Genomic DNA, 13,821 nt, shown 5'->3' on the forward strand with positions numbered 1-13,821 from the left:
CCCAAGATTTTATTTATCTATTTGACAGAGAGAGACACAGTGAGAGAGGGAACACAAGCAGGGGGAGTGGGAGAGGGAGAAGCAGGCTTCCCACTGAGCAGGGAGCCCGATGTGGTGCTCGATCCCAGGACCCTGGGATCATGACCTGAGCTGAAGGCAGACGCTTAACGACTGAGCCACCCAGGCGTCGCTAGATGACTTCAGTTTCATACAAATTTGTTCAGAGATTTGAAGATGGAACGAACACTCACAGTTTTATGGGACTAATATAATCAAGATACTGAAAGTAGACAAGGACAGTATAAGAAAGGATCATTATAGGCCATTCTTATTTGCGAATACTTATGAATCAGAAAATATTAAGCTGAATTCAGCCATGTATGCAAAAAATCATCATCAAGGAAAATTTTATTTCAGGTATGTAAGATTGGTTTCACATTAGAAAATCAATGGCTGTAATTCCTATTAGGAAAGTAAATGAGGAAAAAAAAAGTCAAGCGAGCACCTCCAAAGAGACACAAAACACATTGAGCAAAATCAGTAACCATTCATGATTAAAAAGCAAACTAAGAACTTGAGCGAACTTTCTTAACTTGATAATGGATATCTACTCTAAGTCTGTAACTGACATTGTACTTAATGGTAAAAATGTAAATAGTATTTACTTTAAAATTGGGATGCCGTCTTAAATCCTTTATTTCTAATAATAACACTGTAATGGAGTTACTAGTAGTACAATTTAGACGAGAAAAGGAAAACTTGAAAGGAACAAATAAAATAGTCATTATTTTATTTGTTAGATGATATTGTCTATTGAAAAATCCCATAGAATCTAAAGATAAATTATTCAAGTAAAAAAAAATTTAGCAAGGAACCTGGATATAAGATTAACATAGAAAAAATTAATATAGATTAAAATAGAAAATTAATATAGAAAAATCAAATAACAACAAAGAAAATCTAATTAAAAATATTTTTATAGTAGCAAGATAGCCTTAAGGTATTTTGAAATAAATTAGACAAATGATATGCAGAATCTTTATGGAAATAATATATGGAAACAAAAAATCTCATTGAAGGATATTACAGGAGACTTAAACAAATGGATAGGTTATTCTGTGTTTATGACTTTCTTTATATGGTAAAAATAACAGTTCTCAAATTATTTTTTAGAGTTTATGCAATTCTAAAAAGAGTTCCAGCAAATTATCTTAAAGAATGTAATAAGCAGATAGTAAAATTCTTATGGAGGAACAGAGAGCCGAGAATAGCCAAAGCAATTTTGAAGACCATGGTGATGGTACCTGTTCTATCAAATAAAAAAGGAACAGAGGACTGGAATAGACATGTCTCCAAAGAAAACATACGTGTGACCAATAAGCACATGAAAGACCTCAGCAGCACTAGTCTTTGGGGAAACGTAAATCAAAACCGCAGTGAGGTACTTCTTCACACCCACTAGGATGGCTGCTAACAACTGCCAAAACCCCCAAAACAATAACAAGTCATGGTGAGGATGTAGAGAGCACGGGACTCTTGTACACTGGTGGTGGGCATGTAAGATTGTGTAGATGCTGTGGAAAACAGCATGGTGGTTGCTCAAAAAATTAAAATAGAACTACTATATATGACCCAGCAATTCCACTTCTGGGTATATACACAAAAGAATTGAAAGCAAGAACTCCACAGATATTCCTTTATTTATTTATAAAAGTTTTTATTCAAATTCCAGTTAACATCCAGAGTAATGTTAGTTTCAGGTGTACCACACAGTGAAACACTTGCATATACCTCCTGGTGCTCATCGCAAGGGCACTCCTTCGTCCCCATCACCTATTTCCCCCGTCCTCTCGCCCACCTGCCCTCTGGTCACCGGTGAGCCTAGGGTCCTCCTTCTCCACCGCCATCTTCCTCTCTTTCCTTCACAGACCTTTGTATGCTTATTTTCCTGGCAGCACTATTTATAATGGCCAAAAGGTGAAAACAACCTAAGTATCCACCAATGGATTAATAAACAAAATGTAGTTTGCATCTACAATGGAATATTATTTCACCTTAAAAAGTAAAGAAATCTTCTGACACGTGCTGCAACATGGGTGAGCCTTGAGAGCATTATGCTGAGTGAGGTAAGGCTGACACAACAAGGTCAACACTGTGATGCCACTTATCTGAGGTCCCTAGAATTGTCAAATTCATTGAGACAGAAATAGGATGGTCAGTGCTAGGGGCTGGAGGTAGGAGCAGGAAGGAATGAGGAGTCATGGTTATAATGGGTGCAGAGTTTCAGGTGGAGAATGTGAAAAAGTTCTGGGGATGGATGGTGATGGTGATGGCAGAACAATGTGAAGGAATGTATTTAATGCTATAGAACTGTCCATTTAAAAATGTTCAAAATGGTAAACTTTATGTTATGTGTATGTTACCACAATCAAAAATAAAAGTAAATAAATGACAAAGATGGCAGTTCAAATTAGTGGTTACATTTGGCCACTTTGGTATGGAAGTTTGGTGCCGTTGGGAGGGCCACACGGGTGCCGCAGTGGTTGTGATGATGTTCCTTCAAGTTGGGTGGTAAATCCACAAGTATTTAATAGACATACAGAGCTAAGCAGTATACTGTCATTATTTAAAAATAGGAAGGAACAAAAGGCTATTTATTTCTTGGTGATGGGCTCACATTACCCAAATTGAAGCTGATAGGTAAAACTAAAATGCCAATTTATTGGTTTTCAGTGGAAAACTGTAAAATACACATGCGTGCACACCTATCCACCCAAAGCAGCTTTTATTGAGAGCTGGAGGGAATGTGGAAATCAGGGAGAGATGGGCCCAACTCAGATAATGGAGTGAGGGCAGATAGCCCTAAGGTTTATGTCGTATTTTGGAATTCCTAGTGCTTTTTGTGTGAATGTACTGTTTGCCATATAAGCGATGTGACGCTACATCTAAATCACGTGGCAGTATTTTCTATTATATTCTACACTTTAGTATTTTGTACATTTTGCTCTAGTAATGTGATAAAAACCCTAATCTCTGTTTTGTTGTGTCTTTATTGGAGTTTATGCTTGGGTGTTTTATGAAACCAATAGTAAGGTGTTGACTTCTTTTGTATTAAGTGTCTTACGGGACTGAGGATTTGACCTCAGCATGAGTTTGCTATTATGGGATTGAAAATTAATGTTCTAGTAAAAGAAGCTTTTATGTATTTTGCTTTATTTCTTTTACTAAATTAGAGGTTTGTCTTAAATATGTTTTAAGCATTCTCCCCCACCTCCCTATTTCCATGTCAGTTTGTCTTTGGTGTCTTATTTCTGTTGTGTGAGGAGGTGGAAAGCACAGGCTTTGAAAGCTGACAGACCTGTGTTTACTGTGAGTGCAGGCAAACCTTGAACAGGGTGACTGTAGGCAGATTATTTAATTTTTTGGGGTGTGAGCTTTCTCATTTATAATATAACTTACCTTTTAATTTATCATGAAGGTTCAGTGAGCACATATAAAACAACTGGTAGGAGCTTGGCAAATGTCATTTCCCATCTCTTTTCTGTGAAATTGATAACTAAAGATTATTGGAAAAGAAGTAGAAGGAAAGGTCTTTACTGGCTGTCCATTAAGTTATTTTGATATGATGCAGTATACCGAGAAATACTTTTTTTCCAAATTTAGAATTACGTTTTAAAATTTTAATATAAATTCTTTGCAATCTTTTTATGGTTCAGTTCTTTTATTTACTTGTTTCATTTACTTGCTGTATTAATTTATTTACTTGCAATCTTGAGGATTTTTGTTTGTCTAACATCATGGGAAGTTTCTTATAAATTTGAATACAGTGAACATCTTAGTTAAATAAACTGGCAATCATAGTGTTTTTATTTTAACTTATCCTAAAATATATTTTCTCTGTCAAATTTTAATAGCTTGAACATCTTATAGTTTTAATCTTTCCATCTTAAATAGATTAAATGCAGAAAATATTAATATTAAAAATATTTCACTGTAGCTTAACAAAGCTTTCTGTAAAGCTGTTTTCTTTGCCCTGGGACCAAAACTTTTTTTGTCCAAATTCGTAATGATTACCTTGGGAGCAAAGGGGGGAAATGTGTGACACTCTACTGATGCTTGTTTGTAGCTATTTTCATGGTTTAAAATAATTAATACCTGCCTTTATTTTCTGTTCCTTATTAGTGTTTCTGTCAATCTTCCCCAGATGACAGCATATATGTTTGGTGCAGTCTTTTTTTTTTTAATTAATTTATTATTTTTTAAAGATTTTATTTATGTATTTGACAGAGGGAGAAACAGCGAGAGAGGGAACACAAGCAGGAGGAGTGGGAGAGGGAGAAGCAGGCTTCTTGACAAGCAGGGATCCCGATGTGGGGCTCGATCCCGGGACCCTGGGATCATGACCTGAGCCGAAGGCAGACACCTAACGACTGAGCCTGTTTGGTGCAGTCCTGATGGCATGCTGAGCAAACCGTATCTTAGTGTTACTAAGAGACTCTTTTTGTTAAATGAACAGTGGCTTGATACATATTTTAAATGTTCTATAATTGTAGAAATTTTTACCAGGCTTTCCTGATGGGTGGAGCCATAGTATATAATACGGTGTTTACATACCTTCTGAGAGGTCAAGATGTCCAGGCAAAATCTTGTTTAAATGTTCATCACCACAGAAACATGTCAGCTTATTGTTAGAGCTTTTGTGTATACGTTGTAATTGTCACTTCATTGATCTTCAGCACAAAGCAATTAAATGTGTAATTGACCAGCACGAAAAGTTCAAAAAGCAGTAACTATTTTAATGTTTTAGACTTTTACCCATTCAGTGCTTATTTAAATCTAAAAAGAAATCTCTGTTTACATGTATTTCGTCTTTATTAGCCTACTTAATTTAACCTGTTACTATGTTGTGATGGTTGTAATTTTTCAAAATAATATTGATATGAAACTAGTGTAATTATGTAGCTTGCTTTTCTTAAAAACAATATAGTGTTTCAGAAAGTGTTAGCAGAAAGAAGTACTTAGTTTCGATGCTGTTTTTAACTAGTACATTGAGTGCTTATTGAACTATGATTTTAATAAAAGGGGTGGAGTTTCATTAAAGTAACTTAGGTTCATGGTTTTTGGGAGGGATTATCCCAGTATTTATACTGGGGATAAAAATATTATGGAGTTCTTGAAATCTTAGTAATATATGATAGAGGATAAGCATTCAAAAGTACTTGAAAGAAGTACAACTGTTTAAGTTCAAGTTCTTATAGTTTGTGATCTTATTATATTCAGGAGACTTTCCTTACTTTTTAAGATAAACATGGAAACCTTTTCCCCTCTGACAATGTTTTGCCACTTTGTTATTTGCAGGGTATTTCAGTAAGTTATTCTGACATCTGGCACATCTTTCAGCTCAGCATATGCAAGAATAGAGTTGATAGGAACCTTCCCCTTGGGGATCCTAGCTCCTCATTCTGACTCTTAATGGAAAAATGAGCAGTAGGCATATTTTTTGCTTATATGCTGTCCTGCTGGTGATTAATGGTAGCGATAAAAGCTCTCTCAATGCTTTCATTACTTTTGCAGGCAGAATCACGTACAAAAGTTTAAAAATCTCACATATTACATGCCACAAAGCCTGTACTTTTTAGGCTTTGTAATACTTTTATGGTCTCAAGAAAGGTAGTAACCATAGTTTATGTATTTTTGGCACTTGTAGGAGCCAGTCAATTCTGAATTAACAGATGAAGTCTCTGGTTATTTATAGCCCCATTACCCCTCTTCTCTCTGTCCTAAAGTTGTTGAGGATAAAAAAAAGCTGCCACATTGCATTTAATGAAAAAATTTATATTTTTCTATTGGTGTTGCTAAAGCCTCATAAATGTGACACTTCACTGATTTCAAGTTGGGCTGATTTTTGTCTCGTTTAATTAAAAAAAAAAAGAATACAATTAAAAGAAAACCATAACTGTCCTGGCCTCCTAGTGGACTGAGTCAGAATAACAGTTATTTCTTCCTACAGCAGTTATCAGTATTTCATAACAGGCATAATCCTATCCAACAGTTTTGATGACCTGCTCTGTGGCAGCCTTTTCTGTACATGTAATATTGCTAATTCACTCTTTTGTGCTTAGATTGATAACTGAAAATGAGCAGATTTCTTTTTGTGTTATTTACTATTTTTTTTTTAAAGATTTTATTTATTTATTTGACAGAGAGAGACACAGCAAGAGAGGGAACACAAGCAGGGGGAGTGGGAGAGGGAGAAGCAGGCTTCCCACGGAGCAGGGGGCCCGATGCGGGACTCGATCCCAGCATCCCGGGATCATGACCTGAGCCGAAGGCAGACGCTTGACGACTGAGCCACCCAGGCGCCCTATTTAGTATTTTTCAAAAGAAATATTGATAGTAAATTTTGAACCATTTATATGATTTGACTACAGAGGTCTTTTTTTGCTAAATGATTTTTATATGACTGCTTAAGCATGTGAGTATACATTTTAGACATTTCTTCTTGATATTATTCATATATCTGTAATAGAAAAAAGCATCTTCTTGGAATTACATAGCTTGTTTCTTTTTAGAAAAACTGTTCACATATAATTTATTTTTTTTTAACACAAAGAGATTTATTTAAGGACTTGGTTTGTCAGTGTATGGGAATAAGTGTGTGGGTCTTGAACCTTAGTATCAGTGTTAGATGGGTCATATGTAGACTGCATTTTAAAAACTGTTTTTCTTAATGAGAGAATGTAATTTTTCTTAATATAAACAGAAGGGGGCAGTTTTTGAATTAAAAGTAGATTACCTCTTTTTGACATAAATGCTAATGAAAATACTAAGTAGAGCAATAGCATGTTAAATGAGGTTACTTTAACCAAGCTGTTTTTCAAATAATTTTATATCAAGGTTAAATTTAGAAAAATAACCAGAAGGTAGGGGCGCCTGGGTGGCTCAGTTGGTTAAGCAACTGCCTTCGGCTCAGGTCATGATCCTGGAGTCCCGGGATCGAGTCCCACATCGGGCTCCCTGCTCAGCAGGGAGTCTGCTTCTCCCTCTGACCCTCTTCCCTCTTGTGCTGTCTCTTTCTCTCTCTCTCAAATAAATAAATAAAATCTTAAAAAAAAAAACAGAATAACAAATGGATTAAAAAAAAATAACCAGAAAGTTCTTGAGAGTACAGAGAGTACTTATATCAGATTTTATTAGCCACAGGCTATTAATAATCTTCTCTGATCAATATGGTAACCATTAGCCATGTGTGGCTATATAAATTTAAAAGAACTAAAATTACATAAAATTAAAAATCAGCTCTTCATTCATAGTAACGACATTCTAAGTGCTTGATAAACACGTATGGCTAGTTGCTATCTTATTGAATAACACAGAACATTTCCATCATCACAGAAGGGTCTTTTGGACAGCACTTTTGTATGCTATTAAATCATAAATAATTTGTTTCATCTATATTTGTTTTGTCTTTAATTATTTTGTCTACCATCTAAACAGCAGAAGACAGAGTAAGACCCAGCTTTAAGGATCTATGTGTATAGCACCTCATTTTCTTAGAAGTGATGCTAATGAGATTTGATGTTTATGTGTTGTTGCATTAATGCACCTGTCTCCCTGTTGCTGGCCTGTACTTCTGTTAGCAAGTTCTGACTAAGAGTGACACGATCAGAGTTGTGTTTTGCAAAGATTGCATTCCCACTGCAATGTAGGCAACAGGTCAGGCAGAAAGAGTTCAGAGTTGCATTTTGGACTACTAGCTAGCAAAGTAGGGAGTTGTCCAGGTGAGTTGGATGTAGTGGCAGAAAGAGAAGTGGATGGATTTAGTTGTAATGACACAGTAGAATCAGAAGGACTTGGTGTTTGAATAGATCAGAGTCCAAGGTGTGTGTGTGTGTGTGAGAGAGAGAGAGAGAGCGAGAGAGAGAGAGAGAGGGTGCAGCAGCAAGGGGGATGATAAGGATGTTTGCAGCATCTGGAAGAAACAGTGGCTAATGGTGCCATTAATTGGGGTATGTAACACTGAAGGAGCTTGTTTAGGGGATAAAGTGATGAGTTTGACTTTAGAATTGTTTATGTACTTGTGAGATACTTGAGGGGAGGTGGCAGTTTAGACGTATGGATCTTGGTCTCAGTGGTGAGATTTGGACTAAAGATAGAAACTTTAGAGTCGTTGGTGACGTGAGGAGCCGAGATCACCCAGGGGAAGAACCGAGCGGTCTACCTGGTGTCTTCATCACACGAACTGGCTTCGTCAGAGTTGACTGAAGTGTCTTTGGGCTGGTTCTCAGGGATTGGCAAGCCCCTTGGTAATGCTGACATATGCTGCAGTTTGAGAAGCACTAATCCGGCATGTTGAAAGGATGAACATCTAAGCCTGAGCCGTGGACAAAAGGGATCTGAGGCATTTTCCTTTATATAAAGAATGAAAGAAAGAATGGAGACAGAGAAACCAGAGATAGGGGAAGGAAGCTGAGGGACGTGCAGTCTCCCCAGTTATGTCTTACTAAGGAAGAGGGGAGGGCAGCTGCAATTTGCTAGAAAGCAGGGGATGAGATTTAGGGTCAAGGAGAATGGAAAACATTTAAAAAATCATTGAGGGAATCGTTAGCCAGAGATCAGCATAAGTATTGCCAGGTAACAGCAAAGACCCACTTTGGAATGTAGTAGCACATGTTTCTCAAGATGTTGTAAATTTCTTTCACAGGACTGAGAATTCAAAGGAATGAGCCACCAGTGGAATTAAGGTAGTCTGGTGGAAATCAAAGGGACCAGGAATATTAGAATATTATTGGTACTGGATTATCATTAAAATACACAGTTCGACATAGGGTTTAAGCAAGTGAAAACAAGACTGATTGGAGGAGTTGGGTGGATTGAGGGAGTGGAGGTTATAATGATGAAGACACAGTGTAGGTTAGAGGACCCGAGGTATCAGAGAAATATGGAGCAGTCTCACAGTCTGAGATCTTAGGATGGGTCTGAGAGACGAGGGAGTCAGGCTAGTGGATGTGCTGGGCTGTAGTAGCATGGAAGTTAAGTTCATTAGGAGCTGGTATGTTAATCATCATGGCAGGGGAAATGATAAGAAATGCTTGTGTACCCGGTGTTCATCAAGAAACATGAGATTGTTTCTTACAGGTCTGTGAATGATAGGTGACTGATGGGAAGAAGTTGATAAGCTGGCATTAGGAGAAATAAATTTAATCCAGAAACACAAATGATAGGTGAACTACAAAGCCTTGGAAAATTTAAAAACAAAGGCAGTAATTTGAGCCGTTACAGTTAACCCTTATATTGTGCTTACTAAACACCTAGCCTAATGCTAAGCATGTTACTTATTTTAACTTATTTGATCCTTATAATGACCCCATAAGGTAGGGATAAACCTATTTTATGAAGAAATAAACTGATGCACAGAGAGGTTTAGAAATTTGCACAGTGTTACACAGTTGGTCAGTGATGGGACCAGGCTTTGAACCCAAGCAGTCTGTTGCTGGAGTTGGGGTCCTGAACTAGCTCGCTATACTGTCTCATAAACTGAAGTTGGATATTTTAAAAATTATTTTTCTGAGTGTCAATCTCTTGGAAGTTAGTTCTTTTAAGAAAAAAATTAAGAATTAAAAACAACATTAATTTGTTCTCATATTACTTAAAGCCCTGCACATTCACTCTGTGAAATTTGGAAAATACAGAAAAGGACAAAGTATACAAGAAAAATAGTTCCTTGTAATCATAGTCTTTTTAGTTGGCCTTGTAGGGCTTGGTGTTACACGAACATGATAACACCCCTACTCTCTGGGAGAAGGGGCTATGACCAAGCTCCACCTGTAGCTCAGCCTCTGACAGGCATTAGCACGTCAGGTCCTTGGGGGACTCATACTTCTCCCACTTGCCTACTGCTTGGGTAAGAGCATTCCCTGCTAGATCTTGGGAGTTTTCTCATTGCCCCTAACCCAACCTTGTGGGCCCTTATTTGTTCTTCTCTAGAAAGCCATGTTAGCTGCCTACCCTTGTCACCCAAAGCTGCAAGAATTGGGGAGGGTCTGAGATTTTACTGTACTTGCAGGCTGACAGTCTGCTTGATTCCTGCATGGTAGTTGTAGACACGAGACTCCTGGACCAGAGACAAAGGACTTCATTACTCAGAACAGGCAAGCCATGAGTTCCCTGTTCTCCAGGACAACACCCCCCCCCCACCAGCTTCATGGGGGCAGTGTGGCTCAGGTGGAGGCTGCTCCTACAGTGGGCTCAAGTCATAGCTGAGGAATCTCGGGGGAACCCACAAATGGGCTTCAAGCAAACTTGTCTGTGCTTTGCTCTGTATGAAACAGACCTGCTTCAGAGAGACAGCGTCTCTATTTTCCAAGGCTGTTTGCTATCCAGACATCCTTAATAAGATAGTCCAGGGGCTCCTGGGTGGCTCAGTTGGTTAAGCATCCAATTTGATTTCGGCTCAGGTCATGATCTCAGGGTCATGGGATTGAGCCACTTGTTGGGCTCCACTTTCAGTGGTTTGTCAGCTTGGGATTCTCTTTCCCTCACCCTCTCCCCCTCCCCCCTGCATGCATGCATGCTCTCTCTCCAAAATAAATAAATCTTAAAAAAGAAAAAGTCCAGAACAAGGTCTATCCCTGCCTCCGAGAGGCACAGAAATGAGAGAGGCCCATGGAGCATTAGCTCTCGAAGCAGAATAACATATTTGAAGAAAAATACATTTAATTGCCAACAGATACTTCTTACCAAAATAACAGAGGAAGTGTGTAAATCTTATGGTAGATTGATTCCCCAACACTTCATATCATCGTAATGGTTATATACTTATTACGTTATTACAATTGTTTAATAATTATATTATTACAACACTTTTTTGGGACAGTGGGTCTCAGATGGTTCCAAGGATCACTACTGTTTTACATCAAACATGGTTGCAGTGTTTAGCTCATATGTCATAACACTTAAGACACAGGTGTTAGGTGTTTTGGGAGCCCTTGGTATTCCTAAGTTCTGGTTGGAGGCAGGCAGGATTTGGGCTCCAGTCAGAGATAGGAAGAGACAAGCTGAAAGGGTGTTACACTTTCTCATCAAAGCACCTGTTCTTTTTATCTGTTACAAGCTTTCCACGTAATATTTGATGTGTAATAAGAAGATTCTTGCTTACAAAAAAAGACTATTGCTCAGAAAGAGAGAAGGAAGGAAAAAGAAATTACCATTAAAAGGTGGCTGTCTGGGCCACCTGGCTGGCTCACTTGGTAGAGCCTGTGACTCTTCATCTCAGGGTTGTGAGTTCAAGCCCCACACTGGGCGTGGAGCCTACTTAAAAAAGAAAAAAGGGGGGTGGTGGTCATGTTTTGGTATCCTAAGTGGTTTGAAAGTTGTGAAGTGCGGGTTTGGAGAGTTCTTCAGGAAAGCTGGAGTGTGTTTTTTAGTAGTATGTTTGGGGACTGTTCATATTTCATCTTACTTGAGTCATAACTACTGTTAGATCTGATGTGTTAAATAAAATACAAGCGTCATTTACTCTGGTCCACCGACCTCCCTACTGGAAACACTTAAGGTGTGCTGACTCCACGCCTGGGGACATCTTTTAACCGGCCGAGGGTAGTCCTGTGTAAGACTGGGCTATAAGAGCAGGCCCCTCCAACTCTTTTATCGAGAGACATGGATTTACTTCTAATTTTGTTTGTTGTATTCCATGTACATTATAGTATAAAACAACAATGTGAATCTTTGAATTTAGGTATGGATTCAATCATTTGGTGACTTTTCAGGAATATAAGAAAGTTGTTTTTATTCGTTTGTTTGTTTGGCTTGTCCAATAGGTTTCAAGTTTAGAAGCCTGGCCTCTGGTTTGGCCCTGAGGTCAGAATTTGTTTTATATTTAAAACAAAATTGTGCAGAAAGATGGTTTATTATATTCCAGGCACATGAAGTAATGGCGGTTTTATCTAATGTGAAGAAAGAAGTGTAGTACATAATCGATAACCGTGCACTGCGCCTGGCCTTGGTTTGTGCTGCGGGCTTTGCTCAGGGAGTCCCTGGGCTGCTGGCGGGAGCAGGGGGGACAGGGGCTTCGGGAGCCTGAGGTGGTCGCTGGCAGAAGTCGGGGAGGGGGCACTGGCCACTGCAGGGCGGGGGGAGAGGGGAGGGGGGCGCTGGCGGGAGCGGGGGAGGGGGCGCTGGCCCTGTGGGCGTGGGGGAAGGGGGTGGGGACGCTGGCGGCTGCACCCGCGGCTGCGGGAGCGGTGCAGGTGGCTGGCGCCCGGGGACTGGGGGCTGTGTGTGCTCGCGGGGTCCGTCGCTCCCATGGCTGCTTGGCCCCGGACCGTGGTCGTCCTCGAGGCCCTTGCTTAGAGCCACAGACAAAAATTCATCAGTCTGTGTTTTAAAACCCGTTTTTGTTTTTTCTTTAAGATTTTATTTATCTGAGAGAGAGAGAGGCGGTGACAGAGATAGCAAGAGAGAGTACAAGCGGGAGGGAGAGGGAGAAGCAGGTCCCCACTGAGCAGGGAGCCCCGCGTGGGGCTGGATTCATGACCTGAGCGGCAGGCAGGCACTTGATGGGCTGAGCCTCCCAGGCGCCCCTTAAAACACTGCTCTGAAAAATGTTTTCGTGACGAATTTTTTTGGTTTTTTAAAGCTTGATGGTATTCTACATAATTTGGTAAAACAAAGGCAGTCTAAACATGACACTGTAAAGCTAGTGTTTTCTGTCTTCCTTATAAATAGAAATTTCTTCCCTTTCCAAAGAATTTTTGTGCTTTCATACAGATAGAAGCCTAATTAATCATGAGATGAAATGAAATACAGTTAGATCTCCATTATCTTTTTCAGGGAATCCGAGCCCGAATTTTAGAAACTCTGGTCATGCTTGTCCTGCTTGCGCTCCTCATCCTGGGGATGGTGTGGGTGGCCTCCGCGCTCGTTGACAAGGACGCCGCGAGCATGGAGTCTTTGTACGGTCAGTCCGCTTCTCTCCGGGACCTTGAACCGGCCTATGACTGCACGTTCGCTGTCGTGAACGTTGTAGTGATTCTTTGTGTGGTCAGCCCTTGTTGTTAGTTTACAGAGTTAACAAGTCTTTAGACAGGTTTCAGAAAATAAATGAGTGTTCCTGTGTTTGCTGTATTCAGAACGAGCAAGCAGCTTTTAAGATTTTTCTTTGTTTCTTAGTTGGTTTCTGTTCTTAAAATTCCATGGAGACTTTTTTTCTCCCTCCAAACAGGTTTTGCAAAAGGGGTATTTCCTTTTCTGTTTTAGATCTTTTTATTGTACAATTTAGAAATTATATGGTTTAGTAGACTCAAATAGACAATTATGATGTTTATCAAACATTATAGTCAACCTATATCTTAATGTACAATATTTTGGATTTACTAAAATATATTTGTGTTTCTTTACAGATCTCTGGGAGTTCTACCTACCCTATTTATATTCCTGTATATCTCTGATGGGATGTTTGTTACTTCTCCGTAAGTATTTTTCTGGCTTAATGTTGATGGGAAAATGGAGTTCTTTGTTCTAGAAAATTATACTAAGGTTTCCTGATGAAATTACTTAACAGCTTGGAGATGTTTTTAAAGTTGGCCCTTAACTTTTTTTATGTTAAGATAAATTTTGATAAACTGAAGCCATGAAATAATGCTCATGTGTTGTTCTTTAAGGAAAGCCTCTCTTGTGGAGAGACACACACACAGGCCCACACTCACTGAAGCATTAGATTCTACTTTTGAGTGGTAACATAGACCCTGTGTGGTGAATTTGTGGTTTAATTTATTTAAAATGTACTCAGTTTTACCTGAGGCATTACAGCATATCTCAGGG

At 39.1% G+C, this 13,821-nt stretch overlaps 1 long non-coding RNA gene across 1 annotated transcript; it reads left to right on the forward strand.

Moving 5' to 3' along the window:
- Nucleotides 1-12,749: 12,749 nt before the first annotated feature.
- LOC141372057 (uncharacterized) lies at nucleotides 12,750-13,553 on the forward strand. The gene is made up of 2 exons (XR_012377381.1): nucleotides 12,750-12,958; nucleotides 13,401-13,553. It is a non-coding gene; the product is annotated as an uncharacterized lncRNA (long non-coding RNA).
- The last annotated feature ends 268 nt before the right edge of the window (nucleotides 13,554-13,821 follow it).

Source organism: Callorhinus ursinus, unplaced genomic scaffold (assembly GCF_003265705.2).
Source record: "Callorhinus ursinus isolate GAN/ISIS: 27379988/994484 unplaced genomic scaffold, GSC_fseal_2.0 scaffold553, whole genome shotgun sequence".
Classification (NCBI taxonomy): Eukaryota; Metazoa; Chordata; class Mammalia; order Carnivora; family Otariidae; genus Callorhinus; species Callorhinus ursinus.